The following is a 10,005-nucleotide window of genomic DNA, read 5'->3' on the forward strand; positions in this document are numbered from 1 at the left end:
TTGTTTCCACTAAACTTTATTGTGAAGCGAGTTTTTTAATTGCGACGCCTATTTGTTACCAGATACAACCGCGAAAAGGTGACGCTTTAGTACGTCCCGGCAAATTAACAATACATATTCTGAGAGCTTTGCATAATGTAGAAATACATGCATTTGATTATTGCAATTTCTAGTTCATTACTTGCTCAGTTTCGCATTGCCAAACTCTTATTCACAACACATATGTATTAGCATATATTTACTCGACAAAAAGATGGCGTTTTGTTGAGAACCGGAGATTAACATTACATATTCTGAAAGCTTTAAATAATTATGTAATACTTGTAATTAAGCATTTGAAATTAGCTGCTATTACATAATCTGCTTCCACATGTTCTTTTACTTAACTGAATTATTCCAATGTGATGTGCGTCGAATGTTGGCGCTCTTTATTCTGTTTTATGCATTATGACATTGACCTGAATTGGTTGCAATCGTTCTGATTTGCAAATTAATATGATATGGCAGTTGTTCATAGCATTGCGTGCAATAATCTGAGTGATGGGATGGACAATGTACGGTAGTTCTCTTTTTGGAGTATGTGCTGGCCCTGAGAAGGGCCGTTTTGTATGAGTGTCGTAGCACTATTGCTGACGACGATTTTGCCTTTTCTGGATAATTTTTAAAATCACCCAAGGAGCATAATCTACAGGATAATTGCCTTCTCCAAGAATTGAGATGACCTCTTCGACAGGTAATAACTGTACGATGGATCGTGCCCAAGACGAGAATGCTCGTGTCCATGGCTGCGGTGGTCTCTTTGTCGAAAGAGGGCTGGATAATTACGCATAGTAGCATGCTATACGGGAGTCAAACATGATATGGCAGTTGTTATTTGGATCCATGTCGATTGATAGTATGGCGGTATCTGATGGAAAACAGTAAATTCTGTCGTTTATTAAAAGGGTCGGCCAATCAGCTTGATCTCGCACATGTCACTTTTCGAACCAATCGGAAATCCCCGTCGAAGTGACAAAGTCGTCCAAACACGAAAATAGTTGTCACATTTTCACTTGTAGGCGGCGTGATTGAAGTTCTACGTTATTGTTTCCACAGTTGTTATGGCAGTTGTTACTTGGATCCATGTTGATTTATGGCATGGCGGTATCTGATGGAAAACAGTAAATTCTGTCGTTTATAAAAGGGGGTCGGCCAATCAGCTTGATTTCGCACATGTCACTTTTTGAACCAATCAGAAATCCCCGTCGAAGTGACAAAGTCGTCCAAACACGAAAATAGTTGTCACATTTTCACTTGTAGGCGGCGTGAATGAAGTTCTACGTTATTGTTTCCACTAAACTTTATTGTGAAGCGAGTTTTTTAATTGCGACGCCTATTTGTTACCAGATACAACCGCGAAAAGGTGACGCTTTAGTACGTCCCGGCAAATTAACAATACATATTCTGAGAGCTTTGCATAATGTAGTAATACATGCATTTGATTATTGCAATTTCTAGTTCATTACTTGCTCAGTTTCGCATTGCCAAACTCTTATTCGAAACACATATGTATTAGCATATATTTACTCGACAAAAAGATGGCGTTTTGTTGAGAACCGGAGATTAACATTACATATTCTGAAAGCTTTAAATAATTATGTAATACTTGTAATTAACCATTTGAAATTAGCTGCTATTACATAATCTGCTTCCACATGTTCTTTTACTTAACTGAATTATTCCAATGTGATGTGCGTCGAATGTTGGCGCTCTTTATTCTGTTTTATGCATTATGACATTGACCTGAATTGGTTGAAATCGTTCTGATTTGCAAATTAATATGATATGGCAGTTGTTCATAGCATTACGTGCAATAATCTGAGTGATTGGATGGGCAATGTACGGTAGTTCTCCTTTTGGAGTATGTGCTGGCCCTGAGAAGGGCCGTTTTGTATGAGTGTCGTAGCACTATTGCTGACGACGATTTTGCCTTTTCTGGATAATATTTAAAATCACCCAAGGAGCATAATCTACAGGATAATTGCCTTCTCCAAGAATTGAGATGACCTCTTCGACAGGTAATAACTGTACGATGGATCGTGCCCAAGACGAGAATGCTCGTGTCCATGGCTGCGGTGGTCTCCTTGTCGAAAGAGGGCTGGATAAATACGCATAGTAGCATGCTATACGGGAGTCAAACATGATATGGCAGTTATTATTTGGATCCATGTGGATTGATGGTATGGCGGTATCTGATGGAAAACAGTAAATTATGTCGTTTATAAAAGGGGGTCGGCCAATCAGCTTGATCTCGCACATGTCACTTTTTGAACCAATCAGAAATCCCCGTCGAAGTGACAAAGTCGTCCAAACACGAAAATAGTTGTCACATTTTCTACAGCATAATATTCAGGATAATTGCCTTCTCCAAGAATTGAGATGACCTCTTCGACAGGTAATAACTGTACGATGGATCGTGCCCAAGACGAGAATGCTCGTGTCCATGGCTGCGGTGGTCTCTTTGTCGAAAGAGTGCTGGATAACTACGCATAGTAGCATGCTATACGGGAGTCAAACATGATATGGCAGTTGTTATTTGGATCCATGTCGATTGATGGTATGGCGATATCTGATGGAAAACAGTAAATTCTGTCGTTTATAAAAGGGGGTCGGCCAATCAGCTTGATCTCGCATATGTCACTTTTCGAACCAATCGGAAATCCCCGTCGAAGTGACAAAGTCGTCCAAACACGAAAATAGTTGTCACATTTTCACTTGTAGGCGGCGTGATTGAAGTTCTACGTTATTGTTTCCACAGTTGTTATGGCAGTTGATACTTGGATCCATGTTGATTGATGGCATGGCGGTATCTGATCGAAAACAGTAAATTCTGTCGTTTATAAAAGGGGGTCGGCCAATCATCTTGATCTCGCACATGTCACTTTTTGAACCAATCAGAAATCCCCGTCGAAGTGATAAAGTCATCCAAACACGAAAATAGTTGTCACATTTTTACTTGTAGTCGGCGTGATTGAAGTTCTACGTTATTGTTTCCACTAAACTTTGTTGTGAAGCGAGTTTTTTTAATTGCGACGCCTATTTGTTACCAGATACAGCCGCGAAAAGGTGACGCTTTAGTACGTCCCGGCAAATTAACAATACATATTCTGAGAGCTTTGCATAATGTAGTAATACATGCATTTGATTATTGCAATTTCTAGTTCATTACTTGCTCAGTTTCGCATTGCCAAACTCTTATTCGCAACACATATGTATTAACATATATTTACTCGACAAATATTTGGCGTTTTGTTGAGAACCGGAGATTAACATTACATATTCTGAAAGCTTTAAATAATTATGTAATACTTTTAATTATTCATTTGAAATTAGCTGCTATTACATAATCTGCTTCTACATGTTCTTTTACTTAACTGAATTATTCCATTTGATGTGCGTCGAATGTTGGCGCTCTTTATTCTGTTTTATGCATTATGACATTGACCCGAATTGGTTGAAATCGTTCTGATTTGCAAATAAGTATGATATGACAGTTGTACATAGCATTACGTGCAATAATCAGAGTGATGGGATGGACAATGTACGGTAGTTCTCTTTTTGGAGTATGTGCTGGCCCTGAGAAGGGCCGTTTTGTATGAGTGTCGTAGCACTATTGCTGACGACGATTTTGCCTTTTCTGGATAATTTTTACAATCACCCAAGGAGCATAATCTACAGGATAATTGCCTTCTCCAAGAATTGAGATGACCTCTTCGACAGTTAATAACTGTACGACGGATCGTGCCCAAGACGAGAATGCTCGTGTCCATGGCTGCGGTGGTCTCCTTGTCGAAAGAGGGCTGGATAAATACGCATAATAGCATGCTATACGGGAGTCAAACATGATATGGCAGTTGTTATTTGGATCCATGTCGATTGATGGTATGGCGGTATCATATGGAAAAATGTAAACGGCTGTCGTTTTTAAAAAGGCGTTAGGCCAATCAGCATGATCTCGCACATGTCACTTTTCGAACCAATCGGAAATCCCCGTCGAAGTGACAAAGTCGTCCAAACACGAAAATAGTTGTCACATTTTCACTTGAAGGCGGCGCGATTGAAGTTCTACGTTATTGTTTCCACTAAACTTTATTGTGAAGCGAGTTTTTTAATTGCGACGCCTATTTGTTACCAGATACAACCGCGAAAAGGTGACGCTTTAGTACGTCCTGGCAAATTAACAATACATATTCTGAGAGCTTTGCATAATGTAGTAATACATGCATTTGATTATTGCAATTTCTAGTTCATTACTTGCTCAGTTTCGCATTGCCAAACCCTTATTCGCAACACATATGTATTAACATATATTTACTCAACAAAAAGATGGCGTTTTGTTGAGAACCGGAGATTAACATTACATATTCTGAAAGCTTTAAATAATTATGTAATACTTGTAATTAAGCATTTGAAATTAGCTGCTATTACATAATCTGCTTCCACATGTTCTTTTACTTACGAGTAACTGAATTATTCCAATGTGATGTGCGTCGAATGTTGGCGCTCTTTATTCTGTTTTATGCATTATGACATTGACCTGCATTGGTTGAAATCGTTCTGATTTGCAAATTAATATGATATGGCAGTTGTTCATAGCATTACGTGCAATAATCTGAGTGATGGGATGGACAATGTACGGTAGTTCTCCTTTTGGAGTATGTGCTGGCCCTGAGAAGGGCTGTTTTGTATGAGTGTCGTAGCACTATTGCTGACGACGATTTTGCCTTTTCTGGATAATTTTTACAATCACCCAAGGAGCATAATCTACAGGATAATTGCCTTCTCCAAGAATTGAGATGACCTCTTCGACAGTTAATAACTGTACGACGGATCGTGCCCAAGACGAGAATGCTCGTGTCCATGGCTGCGGTGGTCTCCTTGTCGAAAGAGGGCTGGATAAATACGCATAATAGCATGCTATACGGGAGTCAAACATGATATGGCAGTTGTTATTTGGATCCATGTCGATTGATGGTATGGCGGTATCTGATTGAAAACAGTAAATTCTGTCCTTTATATAAGGAGGTCGGTCAATCAGCTTGATCTCGCACAAGTCACTTTTTGAATCAATCAGAAATCCCCGTCGAAGTGACAAAGTCGTCCAAACACGAAAATAGTTGTCACATTTTCACTTGTAGGCGCCGTGATTGAAGTTCTACGTTATTGTTTCCACAGTTGTTATGGCAGTTGATACTTGGATCCATGTTGATTTATGGCATGGCGGTATCTGATCGAAAACAGTAAATTCTGTCGTTTATAAAAGGGGGTCGGCCAATCAGCTTGATCTCGCACATGTCACTTTTTGAACCAATCAGAAATCCCCGTCGAAGTGACAAAGTCGTCCAAACACGAAAATAGTTGTTACATTTTCTACAGCATAATCTACAGGATAATTGCCTTCTCCAAGAATTGAGATGATCTCTTCGACAGGTAATAACTGTACGATGGATCGTGCCCAAGACGAGAAAGCTCGTGTCCATGGCTGTGGTGGTCTCCTTGTCGAAAGAGGGCTGGATAAATACGCATAGTAGCATGCTATACGGGAGTCCAACATGTTATGGCAGTTGTTATTTGGATCCATGTCGATTGATAGTATGGCGGTATCATATGGAAAAATGTAAACAGCTGTCGTTTTTAAAAAGGCGTTTGGCCAATCAGCATGATCTCGCACATGTCACTTTTCGAACCAATCGGAAATCCCCGTCGAAGTGACAAAGTCGTCCAAACGCGAAAATATTTGTCACATTTTCACTTGTGGGCGGCGTGATTGAAGTTCTACGTTATTGTTTCCACTAAACTTTGTTGTGAAGCGAGTTTTTTAAATGCGACGCCTATTTGTTACCAGATACAACCGCGAAACGGTGACACTTTTGTACGTCCCGGTAAATTAACAATACATATTCTGGGAGCTTTGCATAATGTAGTAATACATGCATTTGATTATTGCAATTTCTAGTTCATTACTTGCTCAGTTTCGCATTGCCAAACTCTTATTCACAACACATATGTATTAGCATATATTTACTCGACAAAAAGATGGCGTTTTGTTGAGAACCGGAGATTAACATTACATATTCTGAAAGCTTTAAATAATTATGTAATACTTGTAATTAAGCATTTGAAATTAGCTGCTATTACATAATCTGCTTCCACATGTTCTTTTACTTAACTGAATTATTCCAATGTGATGTGCGTCGAATGTTGGCGCTCTTTATTCTGTTTTATGCATTATGACATTGACCTGCATTGGTTGTAATCCTTCTGATTTGCAAAATAATATGATATGGCAGTTGTTCATAGCATTACGTGCAATAATCTGAGTGATGGGATGGACAATGTACGGTAGTTCTCCTTTTGGAGTATGTGCTGGCCCTGAGAAGGGCCGTTTTGTAAGAGTGTCGTAGCACTATTGCTGACGACGATTTTGCCTTTTCTGGATATTTTTTAAAATCACCCAAGGAGCATAATCTATAGGATAATTGCCTTCTCCAAGAATTGAGATGACCTCTTCGTCAGGTAATAACTGTACGACGGATCGTGCCCAAGACGAGAATGCTCGTGTCCATGGCTGCGGTGGTCCCCTTGTCGAAAGAGGGCTGGATAAATACGCATAGTAGCATGCTATACGGGAGTCAAACATGATATGGCAGTTGTTATTTGGATCCATGTCGATTGATGGTATGGCGGTATCTGATGGAAAACAGTAAATTCTGTCGTTTATAAAAGGGGGTCGGCCAATCAGCTTGATCTCGCACATGTCACTTTTTTAACCAATCAGAAATCCCCGTCGAAGTGACAAAGTCGTCCAAACACGAAAATAGTTGTCACAGTTTCTACAGCATAATATTCAGGATAATTGCCTTCTCCAAGAATTGAGATGACCTCTTCGACAGGTAATAACTGTACGATGGATCGTGCCCAAGACGAGAATGCTCGTGTCCATGGCTGCGGTGGTCTCTTTGTCGAAAGAGGGCTGGATAACTACGCATAGTAGCATGCTGTACGGGAGTCAAACATGATATGGCAGTTGTTATTTGGATCCATGTCGATTGATAGTATAGCGATATCTGATGGAAAACAGTAAATTCTTTCGTTTATAAAAGGGGGTCGGCCAATCAGCTTGATCTCGCACATGTCACTTTTCGAACCAATCGGAAATCCCCGTCGAAGTGACAAAGTCGTCCAAACACGAAAATAGTTGTCACATTTTCACTTGTAGGCGGCGTGATTGAAGTTCTACGTTATTGTTTCCACAGTTGTTATGGCAGATGTTATTTGGATCCATGTCGATTGATGGTATGGCGGTATCTGATGGAAAACAGTAAATTCTGTCGTTTATAAAAGGGTGTCGGCCAATCAGCTTGATCTCGCACATGTCACTTTTTGAACCAATCAGAAATCCCCGTCGAAGTGACAAAGTCGTCCAAACACGAAAATAGTTGTCACATTTTCACTTGTAGGCGGCGTGATTGAAGTTCTACGTTATTGTTTCCACTAAACTTTATTGTGAAGCGAGTTTTTTTAATTGCGACGCCTATTTCTTACCAGATACAACCGCCAAAAAGGTGACGCTTTAGTACGTCCCGGCAAATTAACAATACATATTCTGAGAGCTTTGCATAATGTAGTGATACATGCATTTGATTATTGCAATTTCTAGTTCATTACTTGCTCAGTTTCGCATTGCCAAACTCTTATTCACAACACATATGTATTAGCATATATTTACTCGACAAAAAGATGGCGTTTTGTTGAGAACCGGGGATTAACATTACATATTCTGAAAGCTTTAAATAATTATGTAATACTTGTAATTAAGCATTTGAAATTAGCTGCTATTACATAATCTGCTTCCACATGTTCTTTTACTTAACTGAATTATTCCAATGTGATGTGCGTCGAATGTTGGCGCTCTTTATTCTGTTTTATGCATTATGACATTGACCTGCATTGGTTGAAATCGTTCTGATTTGCAAATTAATATGATATGGCAGTTGTTCATAGCATTACGTGCAATAATCTGAGTGATGGGATGGACAATGTACGGTAGTTCTCCTTTTGGAGTATGTGCTGGCCCTGAGAAGGGCCGTTTTGTAAGAGTGTCGTAGCACTATTGCTGACGACGATTTTGCCTTTTCTGGATATTTTTTAAAATCACCCAAGGAGCATAATCTATAGGATAATTGCCTTCTCCAAGAATTGAGATGACCTCTTCGACAGGTAATAACTGTACGATGGATCGTGCCCAAGACGAGAATGCTCGTGTCCATGGCTGCGGTGGTCTCTTTGTCGAAAGAGGGCTGGATAACTACGCATAGTAGCATGCTATACGGGAGTCAAACATGATATGGCAGTTGTTATTTGGATCCATGTCGATTGATGGTATGGCGGTATCTGATGGAAAACAGTAAATTCTGTCGTTTATAAAAGGGGGTCGGCCAATCAGCTTGATCTCGCACATGTCACTTTTTTAACCAATCAGAAATCCCCGTCGAAGTGACAAAGTCGTCCAAACACGAAAATAGTTGTCACAGTTTCTACAGCATAATATTCAGGATAATTGCCTTCTCCAAGAATTGAGATGACCTCTTCGACAGGCAATAACTGTACGATGGATCGTGCCCAAGACGAGAATGCTCGTGTCCATGGCTGCGGTGGTCTCTTTGTCGAAAGAGGGCTGGATAACTACGCATAGTAGCATGCTATACGGGAGTCAAACATGATATGGCAGTTGTTATTTGGATCCATGTCGATTGATAGTATAGCGATATCTGATGGAAAACAGTAAATTCTTTCGTTTATAAAAGGGGGTCGGCCAATCAGCTTGATCTCGCACATGTCACTTTTCGAACCAATCGGAAATCCCCGTCGAAGTGACAAAGTCGTCCAAACACGAAAATAGTTGTCACATTTTCACTTGTAGGCGGCGTGATTGAAGTTCTACGTTATTGTTTCCACAGTTGTTATGGCAGATGTTATTTGGATCCATGTCGATTGATGGTATGGCGGTATCTGATGGAAAACAGTAAATTCTGTCGTTTATAAAAGGGTGTCGGCCAATCAGCTTGATCTCGCACATGTCACTTTTTGAACCAATCAGAAATCCCCGTCGAAGTGACAAAGTCGTCCAAACACGAAAATAGTTGTCACATTTTCACTTGTAGGCGGCGTGATTGAAGTTCTACGTTATTGTTTCCACTAAACTTTATTGTGAAGCGAGTTTTTTTAATTGCGACGCCTATTTCTTACCAGATACAACCGCGAAAAGGTGACGCTTTAGTACGTCCCGGCAAATTAACAATACATATTCTGAGAGCTTTGCATAATGTAGTGATACATGCATTTGATTATTGCAATTTCTAGTTCATTACTTGCTCAGTTTCGCATTGCCAAACTCTTATTCACAACACATATGTATTAGCATATATTTACTCGACAAAAAGATGGCGTTTTGTTGAGAACCGGGGATTAACATTACATATTCTGAAAGCTTTAAATAATTATGTAATACTTGTAATTAAGCATTTGAAATTAGCTGCTATTACATAATCTGCTTCCACATGTTCTTTTACTTAACTGAATTATTCCAATGTGATGTGCGTCGAATGTTGGCGCTCTTTATTCTGTTTTATGCATTATGACATTGACCTGCATTGGTTGAAATCGTTCTGATTTGCAAATTAATATGATATGGCAGTTGTTCATAGCATTACGTGCAATAATCTGAGTGATGGGATGGACAATGTACGGTAGTTCTCCTTTTGGAGTATGTGCTGGCCCTGAGAAGGGCCGTTTTGTAAGAGTGTCGTAGCACTATTGCTGACGACGATTTTGCCTTTTCTGGATATTTTTTAAAATCACCCAAGGAGCATAATCTATAGGATAATTGCCTTCTCCAAGAATTGAGATGACCTCTTCGACAGGTAATAACTGTACGATGGATCGTGCCCAAGACGAGAATGCTCG

The sequence above is a fragment of the Saccoglossus kowalevskii genome, chromosome 14, assembly GCF_978046115.1.
Source record: "Saccoglossus kowalevskii chromosome 14, keSacKowa6.1, whole genome shotgun sequence".
Classification (NCBI taxonomy): Eukaryota; Metazoa; Hemichordata; class Enteropneusta; family Harrimaniidae; genus Saccoglossus; species Saccoglossus kowalevskii.